Source organism: Dermochelys coriacea, chromosome 1 (genome assembly GCF_009764565.3).
Source record: "Dermochelys coriacea isolate rDerCor1 chromosome 1, rDerCor1.pri.v4, whole genome shotgun sequence".
In the NCBI taxonomy this organism is placed as follows: domain Eukaryota; kingdom Metazoa; phylum Chordata; order Testudines; family Dermochelyidae; genus Dermochelys; species Dermochelys coriacea.
The window spans coordinates 340,707,308-340,722,955 of record NC_050068.2 but is presented as its reverse complement, the minus strand read 5'-3'; the positions used below and the strand labels follow the sequence as shown (position 1 = coordinate 340,722,955).

At 39.1% G+C, this 15,648-nt stretch overlaps 1 protein-coding gene across 14 annotated transcripts in view; it reads left to right on the top strand.

Annotated features, from left to right (window-relative positions):
• Nucleotides 1-15,648, top strand: part of CELF2 (CUGBP Elav-like family member 2) — a 549,658-nt gene that overhangs the window by 164,726 nt on the left and 369,284 nt on the right. The gene's annotated exons all lie outside the window — the stretch shown is intronic.

The following is a 15,648-nucleotide window of genomic DNA, read 5'->3' as shown; positions in this document are numbered from 1 at the left end:
ACAAAGATTTAGTTGCTAACTTTTAATGAATGGGAAGTGATGGGGAAGTAATCTATAAAATACAGACACACAACATACCTTTTATACCAACCTTAATTTAATGATGATAATAAAAAAGCAAGCTGACTGTAACATCCAAGTGCAATGTTTCAAATGTTACTTTCTTTTAAAAAAGCATTTTCCAAGCTGAATTTGGCCTTGAAGCATTTAAGCAATGAAGCCTTCAATTTGTTCAAGTTCCTTTACAGATTTATGAGGTGAAACAGGTTAATGACAAATTTTTTTTATAGAGTGTTCTATTGACTATAGCTGGCAGATCTGACAGTTAAAATGAAAATTGTTCCAGAAGCAACTTGAGTCAAACTAATTATTGGAGATGTTATAGGGATGTATAATTATATTCACCTTTTAAAAAAAGAAAGGGGGAAAATTATTACAAATGTGCTTTTTAAAGAATAAGTGGAGAAATAAAAGTTGTAATTGTTCTTAATTATAGTTAACTGTAATTGCACACAATTGCAATATGCAGCACATCAGCCTTAGATTAAGAAATCCTGGCACACACACATATATATATTGCGCACAAGCAACTTCAAGAGAAGAGCGAGAGTTTTATGAATGTTGTGTATAATTTAGCTCTTTTACTTTTGATTCTATCCTTGTTGATTTGATTTTGGTTTTCATGGTTATTGTAGGGAGATAATTGTCAATGGGGTGGTTCTGCCACCGTGAGTTATCCTCTGCAGTTGAGTCAAAATTATCACCTTCCAAAGGAAACTATTACAGTTTTTAGATTAAAAACCGATGCCCGGACCTGCACTGGCCAGATTTTCAAAGGTATTTAGGCACCTATGGATGCAGAAAAGAGCCTAACTCCCATAGATTTCAACCTGCTTAGGTGCTTTTGAAAATCCTACTTGGTACCCATCTGCATCTTTAGGTGCCTAAGTACCTATGTATTAATGGTTCAAGTCATTAACTTTCAGAAAGTGTTCTTGGGCCAAAATCCATGAACTTGGGTACCTAAAGTTAGGTGGTGGTTTCCGTATTATTCACCCAACTATAAGAGTCCTAATTTTTCAAAAGGGTACATGCAGCTCCCGTTAACTTCAATGAGACTCGGATCTTTTAAAACATCACGCTGCTCTTATTGGGTGTGTAAATATGGATTTAGGAGCCTGGACTAAGACACCAGGTTTTGAAAATATTGGCATTGATATATTACTTACAAAATTGGTCATTTCTAATATCAGTTTAGAGGGACGTGCTTATGTAAACTATTATTCATCATTGTACACATGACTTTGATGTCCATTCTTGTACATCTTTGAACGCTTCAGATGGACTCTACCAACTCATCTGCCTGTGCCGGGACTGCTTCTAATATTTCAAACCTCTCAACTTCTTCATATTGTTTCTCTTTTAAAAAGACAACCTGCCACAGAAGTGTGATTAGCCTTCCTTCTAAATTGTTTGTGCAGAATTGGCAATATTCAGTCTTGGACTGCAGCAGGTTTCAGATCTAATAGGTCACTAATTTTAAGACCAGAAATAAGTGCTGTATAATTTTAGAACCATCACGTTTCATTTATTTTTGCATGCCATCAGCTTGCTTAAATGCATGTACAAAGGGAAATTATAGTCCCAGATCCAAGGAGCTGTCCGTCTAAATCACGCTGCATTGTAGTTTGGGGACACAGGGCAAATGTCAGCTCTTGAAGAGACGGAGATATGTTTGGGAGATAATCATTCAAAGGTTTTTCAGAAATATTGCAAGTTCTGAAGAGAATCATTCAATCAAGATAAGTAGTAGGTTGATGCACAAGGAGTTTTGAGAACAGTTCCGGGTCTAAGGCATGATGCTCAAGATATCTAAAGACTGGAAGGGAGTAAAGGGGGGTAAATAGGGGTGGTTAGGTGAATGGGCAGGTAAGGAAGGGATGGGAGTAAAGCTGACGGTATGGGTGAAGCTATTTTTGGAGTTAAGGATAAACATTTTGAACTTGTTGCAGAAGAATTAGGAAAGGGAGAATAGAAGGAGAGCAGTCATGGCAACTGGCAGACTCTCTGAAAGAGCTCACGTGGCCGCACTATAGCGTTAGCATAACTGTTACAGGGCTCCTAATGAGCCAATTTAAGTAATATTGCTTGACAGCAGGGTTTTTTTTATGCCTCTTCATTAAACAGAAAATATATAAAGGCTGACATCCAAATAGCATCCAATTTGGATACAGTTTTATCATTCTGACATTAAGTATAGATGGATGGATTGACCCTGATCTGAACATCTTGAAGGATAATGCTAGTTAGTGGAAGCTACTTAATGTGGAATTAACTGTGTATATATTTGTGTATTTGTCCCGGGAAAAGCTGATTCTGAATGCAAAACATGTTCACCAGTCCCCTTTGTTAATACATAGCATTGCTTGTGCTCTCCAATAAAATATTATTTCTGTGCTACTTCTGTAATTACATTTAATAATCAGCTCTCACAGACCAATAGTATTAAACGTAGGAGTCTTTTCAACAAACTATGATAAATAGCTGTTTGCAGAACTGTTGTACTTGAGGAAGCTTTATAGCTCCCTTTGTAAGATTTGTCATTTTCCTAATGCAGCTTCAAAAAGCTCCTAAGCTTTGCTGTGTGGCTTCGCTTCCTCCCTCTCCCCTCCCCCCTTTTTGTCTGTGAATGTAGCTGAGTAAATGAAGCTTAATGTGCCATTTCCAAGCACTATGACACTCCTCCAGGGCTGCTTACATTTACAATTGCTAAAGTCTAAATAAGTGAGTTTTAATGAGCAGGATGCTCGCTAATAGCGGATTCAGGTACTTAGTAGTCCATGGTATTTAACTGTGGTAGAATTTCAGACCATAAATGGTCTGATGATTAATAGATGTACCTGCTATGTATTGCAGCCTAATAGTTTGTGCCATTAAGGAACTATCTTAAGAACATACTATTGTTTGGAGGTTCATGTGGGAGAAAAGGCCTGGCTTAGATTTATATCCTGCTGGCATTTAAAAAAAATCCATAAAACCATTAAACCAGAGCAACAGGCCTGGGACTACTTGCTGGATCTGAGGAGCAAGCTGGAGAATGAGATCAGTCAGTACAGCCAGCTGATTGAGGGAGTGACAGACTCCAGGCTCCCGGAGGCAGACCATTAAGAAGGTGGTGGTCACCACCCAGGAGATTGTGGATGGGAAAATGATTTGCGCAGCGATCAGAGGAAGTAATTCAGTAAACAGGCAAATCTCGATCTGCTGCTGCTGCATTTAGAGCTCCTTTTAGTCAGCTTTAACAAGCCAGGGTGTGGGTTGCATTGTCTTCTGTAGAGGTCTGTGCTCTGCTGTGATTGGAATATTGCTGAATAAAGATCTTCCAAGCACTTTAAAAATAAAATAAATAAACAAACTAGTGAGAGAAAAGTAGTACTTATGCACTTTGGCTTCCCCAAGAGGCTTGGTAGCAGATTGTTTGTTTAGAGCTGAAGAAGAGTTCCATGTAGCTTGAAAGCTTGTCTCACCAGAAGAAATTAGTCCAATAAAAGATATTACCTCACCCATCTTGTCTCTCTGTTGTTCTGGGATTTACATGGCTATAGCAACACTGCAGAAACTCTAGTAGGTTGGTTTTGGTTTTATTTGTTTTTTTGATGCAGGCAGAATGACCCAATAGGCCAGATTCTAGCCACATTCTTGTCCATTCTCACTCCATTTCTGTGCAGTGGCAGAATTTAGTTAGTGAAGGCAGAATTTGACCATATTGTTTTAAATGGATTGGGGAGGGGGTGCGGGGGACGACAAGAAAAAAACCAAAGTAGTTGTAGATGGAATAAAGAAAACTGGACAGCCACAAGTGGTGACTAAAAGAATTGTGGTATGTGGTGAGTCATGGGAGAATCAGGTAACTCAATCCAGAGGGATAGACTTCAGGATACTTACGAAAATCGTGCAAGTCCTAGAGCTCTCATCCCCCAGTCAGCCCCATTTTTGTTAGTGAAAGTCATGGACAGGTCCTGAGCTTCTGTGAATTTTTGTTTATTGTCCATGATCTGTCCCTGACTTTGACTAAAAATAACCAGAACAAAATCTTAACTTTACTCATTATCTCCATCACCACATAGACTTTCAAGTCAGAAGGGACCATAATGATCATCTGTGGCCTCCTGGGATAAGAGTATGGGGGAATATTATCAGGAATAAAAGAGTTAATTGGTGATTGTGTATAATGGCTTCATTCTTAATTTAATCAATAAGGTATGCACACAATAACCATCACAACAGATGGACAAGAGTTTAAATATGTTAATGATTGGAATACTAAGTATTATTTACAGTCATATTATTTTAGTGTCCTATTATCTTCATTGAGTTTAGCCTGTTTCTCCCAAACGGTTCAATCATCTTTGCCCCAGAGACAATGCAATGAGGCCATGAAAACAGATTTTCTCATGAGATTTCAGGTACTCTCTCATTTCTGCTGGTCCTGAAGTGCAGTGAAAAGTAGCTGCTCTCCATATTAAAAGCAGGAAGTAGCAAAAATATTGAGCCTATTGTCTTGTGTTTGGCACCCCAGTTTTGCAGAACCAAGAAGCGTGCATATTAAATCAGAGACCCCCAAAGTGTCCCCTCAGATCTAACTAATCTAGTTTAGGTACTCCTAACATACTTCTCCCATTGGTACCTAATCTAGATCCAAACTCCCCTTAATTTAAGTGTGTTCAAATATCCAAAGTTCATGCATGTGCCCACGTTTACTTTGAATAAGGTTCCGATCAGCATTTGAACCTCTATGTACTTAAATAAATCTCTCAACATTACGGTTTGCCCATCAGTAAGTTTAATGTAATAGTTTCAGTCCAATGATATTTTTCTAGATCAGAGGCAAAAATAAACTTCTTTAAACTTGGCACTGAAGGAAAATCAAGGGTTACTTTTCCAAAATTACAGCACTTGACTAAGCACAAAGCTCCCTCAGTGGTGACAAGTCAGTGTGGGTTAGTGAAAATGTCCAATCCCATGAAATCCCCCAGGTTTTAGGCTGTTACAGTGTGTAAAATCCTGCAAAGTCCATTGATTAAACCCAAATCTAAATTAAAAGGAAACAAGTTAATGATTAAACTGAAATGTGCACAACATTCTGCATATTTTATCCATTAAAATGTAAAACTTTTTTTTAAAAAACTGACTGAACAGATTACACATTCAAGAAAGAGTATTTACAATGTAATAAAAGCCTGTTTTCAGTACCAGAAGATACATGTACAGATTTTATACAGAACCTTAGCAGTCAGAGATGGAAAAGACCATAATAGGTCATACTCCATCCTTCAGTGTAGGTATGATTACTTCATGAAGTACTACTTAGGTTTAGTGTTTTGGTCTATTTCGTATATCACAATGATTAGATGTCATGTGAGGTGTTAATAATGACATATTGAGAGCCAAATTCTGCCTTTAGTTATAAAGCTGTGCAAAGTCTCAGTTATACAGAGTCAGTCTGACCCCAAACTATTATTAAGATCTCGGGCTTAATTCTCAACTACCTTGTTGTCACTTATACGTTGCAGTCTGATTTACTAGCATTTTACCTTCAAGTTTCAACACAGCGTGAAGGGCTGTTGTAGATGGAATTAAGAAATTATGAGATCCGACATCTGGTGAGAGTCACACCCTCAAATTTTCTAGAAAGATGTGTATAGCTACCACTAGTGGGAATTCTCCCTACCTACCACAGTAGGGAAATAATAATCTGCTCTGCTCCATGTGGGAATAGAGGAGAGAAATGTCATCACCACCACCGCTATCCATGGAGCAATTACAGACCCCTGAGGCTGCTGGAGCATCTCAGCCCATTTTCTCTCTATATAGGTAGAAGGAGGATAGGGCTGACAGAGCAAATCTTCCTGCATGCTCCTCCCTACAGTCCCTTCTGTGTCCCCAGGGAGCTGAATACTGCACTTTGCCCATGATGATGTATGGACCCCCAGCCTTTTTTCTTTGAGTCCTGTTGTCAGCCTTGCTCACAGAACCACACCAGTGGAGCCTGCACATACACAAAGAAGGAAGGTCTTGCAGCTAATGCACTGGATTGGGAGCTCTGGGTTCAATTCCCACCTCTGCCACAGACTTCTTATACCTTCTTGAATAATTTACATAATCTCTGTGCCTCCATAACCCATCTGCAAAATGAGGGTAATACTGCCTCTCTCCCACCATTTTTGTCTGGCTCTTCTCTATGTAGATCATAAGCTCTTTGGGGTGAGGGTTGTCTCGAAATACATGTTTGGTCAGTACCTAGTACAAGGTACTAGTTGGGCCTCTCCTAGGGTGACCAGATAGTGTGAAAAATCAGGATGGAGGTGGAGGGTAATAGGTGTCTATATAAGACAAGGCTCTGTGTAAAGGGGTGCAAACTCACCTGGCAGCACCTCCTGCTGGTAGTCTTGGGGAATTAGCATCTAGCCTCCAGAGTGCCTCTTTCAGGCCGGTGTCTCGCTGTCCCTGGCCCCCGTGTCCCTTCTGGGGCCCCTTCATTGGGTGCTGCCCCCTGGCAGTACCCCCCTCCCCTCTGGGTCTGCCCGTCCCTACCCACTATCCCCACCTCACCTCAATCTTAGGCTACTGCCAGTCACCAACTAGCCCCCACTCCCTGGGGCAGACTGCAGTATAAGGGGGTTTGGACCTGCTGCCTCTGCCTACCCATGGCTGCCCCTGCAACCCCTGTACCTAATAGGCCTTCCCAGGCCCAAGCTCCACGGCTCCCTTGGCCTTTTTTCCCCAGCCCTGCTCCCAATCAAGGTACTTTTGTCAGCCCTTGCAGCCGGGTGTCCCTCTCTCCAAACTAGAGACTCTCTCTTCTGGAATTCCTGGCTGAAAGCCTTTATAGAGCCGGCGTGGCCCCCAGCTGCTGCCACTTCCCCCAGTCAGCCGAGGTTTTATTCCCTTCCCCAGCCCTCTGCAGGGCTTTTCCAACCCCTTCAGGGCTGGAGCGGATGCTCGCCCTGCTACACTCTGAATATTGGGACTGTCCCTCTAAAATCGGGACATCTGGTCACCCTAGCCTCTCCATTCTACTGTAATACAAATCATAAGGCATGAGAGGTTTACCCTATAGTGTACTTTATAAAAAGCCTTCTGACCTATATCACATTTCTAAAATTGTTTCTTTAACACAGCCAGAATTTTAGAAAATAAATAAATAAAAATATTCTCGTTTAGAAGGATATGGAAAATACGGTATAAGTCTATTGGAATGTATATTGCATTGAGGGCAAATTATATTGTTACGTAGTGCAAGGATTTAAACCTTAGTAATATATGCAAGTCAGAAATGCTGGAGAAGCAAAGTTTTATAATAGGGGAAACAACTGCCTTTATAAAATCATCCTGGGGCAAATGAGAAGCACGTCTGCACATATCCTCTGTCTGTCTTATCACAGTCACGTAGTTTTGCAAAGTGTCAACCTGTACAGAAATAGAATGTCCATGTGAACTTGTTTGAGAGTAGCAGCCGTGTTTAGTCTGTATTCGCAAAAAAGAAAAGGAGTACTTGTGGCACCTTAGAGTACTCCTTTTCTTTTTTTCATGTGAACTTGCTCCCTCACTTCCTAAAAAGAGTGTTCATATTTGTGCTTGAACATCAAGCTCAGCAGCAGTATGTGCAAACAATATTATTGCAAACAGTATCAGTAGCCTTAGTTGAATTCTATTTCTATATTTTTTATAATTTTGACCGATACTGGTCTATTTTTAAGCAAACTTTTAGTTTTTATTTTTTTTAAACTTGAAGTTGTGTAAAATTATGGGATTTATGCATTTTTTTTCTATTTTTATCTATTTAAATTTTCACGGTTGCAGGAAATTATGGGGGAGTCAGATAATTATTTAATGACAGTTGATGTTGAGATCCAGAAAGTTAAATGTTTATAACCCATTAAAACACAAACTGTCAGCATCGCATTTCAAAATAATACAAATGCCTTAAATCAACAAGTCACACCTATTTTTATTATTTATTAGGTAGTCCATTGCTAACTAGCCTCATTCAAAAGTCAAAATCACAGGATTTTGAGTCATACATTCTCAAGCAATATTTTTCTTTTTTCTATCTTTAAATTTGTATTATAAATGTAAATATATTTTTCATCTGTGTGTGTATAGTAAAATCAATGTTTATCAACATATATCAATTAAAAATTGAATCCTTCCATGCCTAATTATGATACCCATTTGATAGCTGACTCTATCATAATTAAATGCATGTGTGTGTGTTCAATAATCAGGACAGATGTTAGTACTTTTTAACCTTTTATACCATGGAAATCCTTGATTTTGGAGAGTAGGTCCATCAGTGGCCATTAGCCAAGTTGTTTAGGGATGTAACCCCTACACCTCTGACTGCCAGAAGCCAGTAGGGGAAGACGGGTGAATCTCTCAAAAATTGCCCTGTTCTGTACACTCTCCCTGAGGCTCTGGTACCAGCTACTTTTGGAAGACAGGATACTGGACTAGAGGGACTATCTATCTGACCCAATATGGCAGTTTTTATGTTTGTGATAAATTTAAAACAAAATTTTTTGAAGAACTTTTTGTTAACTTTTTAAATATAAAATAATTTAACTATTTTGATTGTTGCCAGTATCAGTTTGTTTATTTTATAGAACTTGATTCTGAAGAGGGGGCATTGCAGAAGTATATCAAATAATGAGTGAATGAATATGTAGAAGAGAAAATAGCCATCTTGTAGAAGTCTAAGCCAGTACGATCACAATAGAAAAGTATTTTCTTTTAAAAATTTAGAAGAACAAAACTCAAACTACATACTGTATTGCAGTTGTTTGTTTATAGTGATGAAATCCCCTCAAACCAAGGAAGTGTCCATATTAAGATCAGTAAGATCTCTTGTCTCAAAATGGAGTTTCAGTAGGTGCCATTCATTCCTTTAAGTCAATATTGAACCAATCCCCACTGCAGTACTGAGATGAGGAGACACAAGACAATGCCTTTGAGGGTGCCATTTTTCAGCTGAGATGTAAAAATAGTCTGACCATTTGTGGTCATGAAAGATCCCTTGGCATGCTTCTGCAAGAGTAGAAACATTCACTCCAATGATCTAGTTAAATTCCAGTTTGGGTAGTCACATTCTTCCTGCCTTAAATACCCCCTTCAGTTTTAATCGGATGATTCTTCATTTCCTGTGGTAAACTATTGTGCAATTTTGCTTTGCACTGTTCAGTAGTCACTGTCTTTTCATCTCTTAGGTCACGCATTTCAGTAGTGGGTAAACTAGTTCGTGTGTGTGTGTGTGTGTGTATGTATATGTATATGTGTATGTGTATGTATATGTATATGTGTATGTATGTATGTATGTATGTATGTATGTATGTATGTGTATATATATGGAGTCTGGAAAGTTGTTTGTTACGGGTCCGGTTCAAACCCAACTGAAGTCAATGGGATCAGCCCCTAAGTTATGGAATACTTTTGACAGGAACTGGAAATTACAAATCTAAATTATTATGATTATCATTATCCACTATATTACAGGATGCTTTCTTTTGTGTGTTACATCATGCCTATGGCAGATATTCCTGGAGAAATAATCAAGTATTGTCAAATGGTCAAATAAGATTATTTTCTTTTTTAAATTCTTCTTCTATTTTATTCCTTTATTTCCATTTATAAAAAAGGCTCCCTTCAGGGCTACGGGTGCTTGTACAATCTTTAGAAAGCTACAGGACCTGACAATGAAACAGCTGTGAATTGTCATCCAAGTGAAAACCCTTTCCAACTCTTGCTCCTCTACAAATTGCTCCATCCCTCTAATATGACCTGAGGATTAACAAATTTCAGCTTTGGTCAACCAGCAAGTCAAGTGAATTCTAAAGTCAAGGAGTGGGACCTGAAAACACCCTCTGCAACTCTCCTGTTTAAACCAGGGACTGTTGTTCAGGTACCCTCAGCTGATCTCACCTGCACTGTCACACAGTTGTCTTTGACTGTGCAAAGATTGATCCTTGGAAGATGGAAAAGCTCTTGTTTCAGCCTCTTAATGAGCCTCTTAATTATAAGATTAATGACCGAACCGAAGAGCCAGATCCACAGCTGTAGTGAATCGACAAAGCTCCATTGGCTTAAATAGTGCTGCACTGATTTATGCCTGTTGAGGAATTGGCCCTGAAGAGTTTAATATGGTAGAGGAATAATTTATGTATTTTTTTTAAATATAGACGAGAACACAGATGGAGGTCACAAGGGAATTAGAGTAACAGTCCAACTGTGTGTGTGTGTGTGTTTATTTCCCTCCATTTATAGCTATATATTGTGTTCAAATCAGTAATTTACATTTTTTTAAAAAATACCCACAGGTCTTACTAGAAAGAGGCTGTAATAATTTTCTAAATCTGAGTGGCCAGGTCAAAATGGCTTTTGGAATCGTATTGTATTATACAACCTGATCATATGCTGTCTTTTACTGGGTTTTACAATAGTTTTAAAGCACCATTTTAGAGAAGCGAGAACCATTTCTAAGCATGCTTCTGACTAACATAGTTTGAAATCTACTCTTGATAAATCTTCTAATGTGGATATAAAGAGCTCCTGAGGCAATATGTATAACTCAACGCTCTTCTCCTTCCTGCACCTCAGTTTACCTCTTGGCAGAAGCACAGGCCAGAATTCTGTCCTTTCAGGACTTTCAGAAAAAAAGCAAAACCTTTGAACCGTGAAATGGTGGTAGGTGGTAGTAACAGCTGCGAGTCAGCCTCAGTCAACCATACAATTTCTTAGTAAACAAAACAAATACAAACACAACACTTGGCAAACAGCATTGGGAATAGTTTTGAATAACTTTCTTATGCAAAACTATTAGGCAACAAGAATTTTAGTGCTTTTTATACAGATTTCCCTGCGTTTCTACTTGTACATATCATTGAGTGAGGTTTTGACAAAACACTTACACTTTGTGTGTGTGTGTGTGTGTGTGTATGCGCACACATACACACACCCCTCTGATTTCACAGGGATGATTTCTCAGTTGTTCTAGTGAGGCCTCAAAACCCATGTATGTGTGTCACCTGGATTCCCCAGAGCCCAAGGAGAATGGTAACTTCTCAGTTCCCTCGAAATACTGCAGAATTTCCACAGTCTGAAGATCCTCACTGCGAGTAGCAGTTTCAGTCCACTGTGCAAAATCTGGCTGTTTTTTCTCTTTTCCAGTGAGATTTGGGAATCCGCAGCCTGTTTCCAAAGTGATGCAGGTATTGGGATGCAGACTCCTCAGGAGACGTATCTCTTGATCCTGGGTTGATCAACTGCTGAATCCACAGGGCTGGATTCAACTCCCATATTTATAACTTTCCTCCCTCTGAGCTGTGATTGGTTCAGTCAAGTCAACTTTCAGATAGTGGATGTGCGGAACCTGCAAGACTGCTTCCCCTTAATGGAAACTTCCTCACAGCTTCAGAAACAGCTACTGAGCATGTCTAGTAACTGTCATCCCACCTCCCTACATCTGGATGTTTCTGGGCTCCTGGAATTTGTTCTGCCCTGTTCTCTCTCCATGTGCAGAGAGACAAAGGATTCAAATAAAATCCATATCTTCTCCCCTCCTTGGGACTGAAGAAAAATCTAACACTGCAGAATAAGCAAGTGGGTGACATAGAAGTCTTGACTTATACATGCCATGTCAAAGAAGGAAATATGCTCAGTTGAATTTAGATTGCACCTTCCCAAATGGAGCAGTAGCCTCATTAACTCTCTGATCTGATAACTGACAATTTAAGAGGCTATAACGTAATTTTTATAGCATTGGTAAAATCATGCTCTGGTTTACACCCTTTCTACCCGCCTTGACTTCAGCGAGGTTGTATGCAGTATTAATCAGCCCTGTATCTTTTACACTGGATTTTCAAGGTCCTCCCAAACTTTTGGCAGGATCTTACAACATGATGTTATGTAGGTTTTTCCCTGGAGTGTATTTTCTTGCTCTTGTTGATGTATCCAAGACTGATTGACTTTATTTTTTTTAATAAACTTTTATTTTTGCTACAGATTCAATAAACACAAATGATGATTTACTGTGTTTGTCACTTGAGGTTAGTAGAAATATGAAAATGAGTTATATAAATCTATATTCTGTTTCTTGAAATATTGCAGCATGGGTTTCCATTTGTTTTTGAAATAAACCCTTTTTGGGTATTGCTAGATAAGTGACCTGCACTATAAAGACTGGTTCTTTACTGCACCAGGAATTTACTTTTAGACTACTATTGGTGCTATTCCCAATACTTGCAGCAGGATATTTACTGTGGTAAATGTAACAACTGCAGACAGTAAATATTCAGTTTTTTTATTGGCACTCATTGCAAAGATTTATTTATTTTTAGCAGGGGAAACCCAGGTTTATTTTGTAGGAATGTCATGTGTTGTGTACCAATTTAAAGGGTTGCTCTTGCTAGGTCTTAATTTTTTTTTTAATAGGGCTAAATATTTGCTCACACTGCATGACAATATCTTCAGATAGCCGGGAAATTGTCTCTCTCTATTTATTTTTTTTAAAAGAAGCTTTTGTTGGAGAGTTATATTTTGGATTTGATCATGGGGGGAGGGATAGCTCAGTGGTTTGAGCATTAGCTTGCTAAACCCAGGGTTGTGAGTTCAATCCTTGAGGGGGCCATTTGGGGCAAAAATTGGGGATTGGTCCTGCTTTGAGCAGGGGGTTGGACTAGATGATCTCCTGAGGTCCCTTCCAACCCTGATATTCTATGATTTCAGAATGTATTATCTTGTTAAAATAAAAAAATTGATCTACCAAAATGTGAAATTGACAATGCAATTAATCCCATAAAAAGTTTATGCTGCAGAGAGATGCAAGTTGATTGTTTTGTTTTTAAATTAATTATTTTAATTTTAAATTAATTTCAAAGGTTGCTTTTATAGGTCTAACTTCTTTACTCTTTGCTATGTTCAGGACTCCATATTCCAGCATTACACTTCTTTTTAATTATCATTCCTTTACCTTTTCATTTCTCGGCATTAAAAAGCAAAGTTTAAGTACAAGCATGTGGTATGTGGTCAGAATACTGGGCCACAAGTTACGATGGGGATTGTAGAATTCTGGTTTTGATCATATCATCACCTCCTGTGATTAAAAACTAGGCAGTTTGGGAAAAGGAATTGATATCTCCTCTCCCACCTTAGGAGCTTCCTAAAAAGTTCTTCTATAGAAGGGGAAAGGGTAGAAATTACAATATAACAGAAAATGGTTAGTACTGAAACGTTAAATGACCCTGTTAATATGTAACACAAAGCTTAATGCATTAGTGACTTTGAAGTGTATAAATTGTGGGTTAAACTTGGGAAATCTAATCTCTTGAAACCAAAGCTCAGTAGATCCTAATGGAAATAAAATGTCTACGAATTATAGCTACACAAAAACTCTACACGGAATCAAACCCAAATATGTGCTGCCCCAGTTTAGTTCTTCTCCTCACTCTATTTCCCTTCCCCCCCCACCCACCCTTTTACATCCTAACAGGTCACTAGTACTACTGCACTTTTAATAATAGGTATCTGAGATAGAGAACAGCTAAATACTTAGCTAACTGATACAACTGGGTTGAATTTAATGGCAATACACCCCTAACTAGGACCTTTGGAAGGGCCAGATTGTGCCTGGTTGGTCTGCAAGTGTGTGTGGTAGGGTGGAGAGCATAAGTCGCCCCTATGCTCCTGCACACTGGGTGAAAGCAGTCCCTGTATTTCCTGGAGCAAATAACTCCAAAGAGGACAGTGAGGTCTGGGGAGGTGCCAACGTTCTACTCCTGTGCACCAGCTAACAGGACTGGTTGTGCACACATTGAGAAGGAAAAGGGCGTAGCAACTCACATGGTGCATTGCTAAGCATAAGTGAGCTTCTCTCTGAGCCAGAACTCCACCTGAGCCACCCAGAAGTCTTTCTGGCTCCACACTGACCCCAGCCTGCCAGATGTGCCTGTATGATTCAGTGAAGACCCCAGCTGGGCAATACAAAAAGAGATGAAATTCAGTGTCCAGAAGAGCAAGGCAATGCATGTTAAAAGGAACAATTTTAATTCTTATAGAACCATAGGAGCTTCTCGATTAACTGTAACCACTGAGGGAAAATATATTGGTATCATTGTGGACTGCTCTAGGAAAACAACCACTCAACGTGCAGCAGTATCTACAGATGTCAAATTGTATTATGGAAAGGATGAAGAAAAATCCTTACAATATTGTAATGCCATTAGCATGCTTTTGTTTTGAATATCCCGTATGCCTCTAGTCATCCCATCTCAGAAAGTATATCGCAAAAAAACAACAGGCCTCAGAGGAGAGCAATGAAAATTATTAGAGGCAACGAAAAATTTTCTGTATGAAAAGAGATTAAAAAGATTAGGACTACTTTAAAGTAGGGCAGAAAAAAAGAGGTGACTTGGTAAAGGGGTGGGGGTGTGTGTGTGTGTGTGTGTGTGTGTAAAAATAAATATAAATGATGGTAATGAATAGCATAGAGAAGGTAGATCAAATTTAACCATTGTCGTAATACAAGAGCCAAAGTGACACCCAACGAAAAGAAAAAGCAACAAATTTAAACTGATAAAGCTTTTTGTACGAAGCATAATTAATGTGACCCTTGCTACCACAAGGTGTTATTGAGGCCAAGAGTTTAGCAGGATTCAGAAAGGATTATTGATATAAATTTATGTGAAGAATACAGCAGCTGTAGCAGACCAGGTAGAAATCTATGAGATCTTCCATCATGCTTTATGATGGCAAGGGTTCCTACATTTTTCACTGCGTGGACTGCCTTTTAAGGCCAAGGATTGCTTGTGAGCCAGATGCCCTCTCATTTGTGATTCCACAGCGTACCTATGACAGTTGCGTCAATTGCTGACATGGAAAACTACTGTTAGGAAAGCACGTAATGTCTTTCAATGTCATGTTAGGAAAGTGTAGGCTGTCTTGCAATGTCTGGAAATGAGGAGACAGCATCATGTGACCAGTGGCCTCTCTGCCGACAAGTGTTCACAGGCCATAGTTTGGGAACCTCAGCTTTGGAATATCAATGGAAGTTAGAAAAAAAAAACTTCTTATTGTTTTTCTCCGTTGTGTAGGTTTAAATGGTTGTTTGAAACTGCTGGTAGTGGACGCCTTAGAAGGTGGACCATTGGTGTGGTCCAGTATAAACTAGGTGGACCATTGGTGTGGTCCAGTATAACAGTCCCTATGTTTTTTGGTTTTAAGGTTTTACACAGAGGGCGGGAGGAAAAAAAACTAGTTAAAAATTCCAAAATTCAGTGAATGGTTGGATGCTGGAATAAATCCAGGCCAGATGGATTTAGAAGGTGGAGAGCAGGTGTAGTAGTATAGTGATACATTTTATATATACACCACTTGTGTGGAGGTGATAGCCATGAGATGAATTGTGATAAATCATCCACCTTAGCCTATCCTCCCTGCCTTCTGCTCACCAATCCATTTCCCCTGAAATTTATTTCCAACCCAAGAACAGCTTCAGGCAGACCCTTTTTTTAAATCACACCTGTCTGCCAGTAAAATGCTGCTTCATCTCCCAAATATGGCACTTCCCACTTAAAAATTACCACTGCCCAAAGCCTA